This window comes from Aquarana catesbeiana, linkage group LG10, assembly GCF_042186555.1.
Source record: "Aquarana catesbeiana isolate 2022-GZ linkage group LG10, ASM4218655v1, whole genome shotgun sequence".
NCBI lineage: Eukaryota > Metazoa > Chordata > Amphibia > Anura > Ranidae > Aquarana > Aquarana catesbeiana.
The window spans coordinates 35,411,344-35,413,524 of NC_133333.1; the positions used below are offsets into that span (position 1 = coordinate 35,411,344).

The 2,181-nt window shown below is 34.8% G+C and overlaps 1 pseudogene; it reads right to left on the reverse strand.

Annotated features, from left to right (window-relative positions):
- Window positions 1-1,742: 1,742 nt before the first annotated feature.
- LOC141111529 (U2 spliceosomal RNA) lies at window positions 1,743-1,830 on the reverse strand (annotated as a pseudogene).
- Between the last annotated feature and the right edge of the window lie 351 nt (window positions 1,831-2,181).

The following is a 2,181-nucleotide window of genomic DNA, read 5'->3' on the forward strand; positions in this document are numbered from 1 at the left end:
TTGGCGCATGGTAAATCGCACTGCACTTGGGGCAACCCGCATTGCATGAAGCTTGTCGCCCAAAAGTAGCTCCTGAACTTTTTTTGGGCAACAAGCTTCGCCCAATGTGGGTTGCCGCGACTGCAGCGTGATTTATCGCACGACAATCGCGGCAGAACCACACCACGATTTTAGGTACCATTCAAATGATTGGCATCTCAAATGTGCGTTCTGCGATTTGTCATTCACACCTCAGCGCTTTGAAATCGCTGGCAGAATTGTGGCAAATCTGACTGTGATTCAAAACGCTGAGGTGTGCATGCAGCCTCACACGGTACCAATGCTTTTTCTGCACCAATGCCACTTAAATTCGAAAACATTTGTTTTGATTCGTTATTTAAATAATTTTATTTATTTAAATTTTTTTAATTTGCTTTCGGAATTTGTTTTGTTTTGTTTAATTTATTTGTTTTTGAATCCTAATTGAATTTTCTGAATTCGGTCGAATTTAATTAGGTTCAACCGTATTCGGAAAATTTGAATTGGCATTCTAATTTGAATTTATTCAATTCGAAATTTGAATTTCGGAAACCATTTATATTCTTTCTATTTTATTCTATTATATTGCTTTTTCTATTCTATTCTTTTCTATTCTATTTTTTCTAATTTCAATTTCGGAAAACGGTTATAGTATTTCTACTTAATTCTATTGTAATCTATTGTTTTTTCTATTTTCTTATTTTCTATTCTTTTCTATTCTATTCTATTTGAAATGTGAATTTCGGAAGATGGTTATATTCTTTCTATTTTATTTTATTCTATTCTATTTAATTCTATTCTATTCTATTTTTTTCTCTATTCTTTTCTATTCTAATCTATTCAATTCAAATTTATTCTATTTGAAATTTGAATTTCAAAAGATGGTTATATTCTATGTTATTTTATTTTATTTTGTTGAATTCTATTCTCTTGTTTTTTTTTTTATTCTTTTCTATTTTATTTTATTATTTTCTATTCTATTCTGTTTGCTTTTCTATTCTTTTATTTTCTATTCTATTCTTTTTTATTCTATACTTTTTTATTTTATTCTATTTTTCTATTCTGTTCCCTTATTTTCTATTCTATTTAATTCATTTTTTTCTATTCTATTCTGTTCTATTTTTCTCTATTCTATTATTTTATTCTCTATTTTATTATTGTCTATTCTTTTTTATTCTTTTTTTTTTCTATTTCATACCTTTATTTTCTATTATATTTGATTTCTAATTCGTTAACAAATTTTGGTCGAATTTCCTTATTTCGTTTCATTATTTCGTATCCGTTCAAATTCGTTACTATTGAATAACAAAAAATGTGTCAGAATTTCGATTCGGAAGGAAACTAACTGCAGATATCTAACCCCCGGGACGACCAACCCCCAGGGGGCACAGCACTGCGGATTCTCTGCCTTCCAAACCCATGGCCAGACAAGGTAGACCCATTCAAATCAGGAGGCACTGGGACCCTCCAGTCTTTCTGGGGCAATTTTTTTGAATGAATTATCTAAGTTGTGGAGGTACCCGTCTATACTAGACGAATTGGTTTCTTTTTTTGCTTCCAAAAATATTAACAGTAGTCTAAGATCCATCTTTTAAAATTGTTTTCTATCCAGTTACTCTCTTGCCCACATTCCGTGGGCACCCCAATTTCGGTTCCAGCCTGTACTAGCCTTCTGAGCCCCCATCATACCAGCAGGGACACTATACAGCCAGATATTCCTGCCAAAAGGCTGGCATGATGGTGAGCACACCAACTGGACACTGATAAGAACAGATATTACACTTGATCTTGGCTGAAATGCCGAGAAGGTAGCCAGTTCTAAGCAGGAGTTAATATTTTTAACTGAAATTGGAAACGGGCCATAATGATTCCTTTATCTCCGGGAGGCCTTTAGATTCATATTGGAGTGGGCACATGTAAGTGATCTTTTCTGGAAGCCTTGCTGAAAAGTTCTCTGGCCTTTTCCTCCTGACAGTTCTAATACTGGAAGCCGAATGCCTTGACACTATAGCCTACCCCTGGCTCTCTGTTCACTAATAAGGTGGACGGCCAGCGGAGCCCCAGAGGGATGAAGCACAGGACTTATCTACATATGAGAACTTCACTGTCAGTTGACCTATAGTCCAAGCGGTGTCAGGAGCACCAGAGCGTCACTGACTGGCA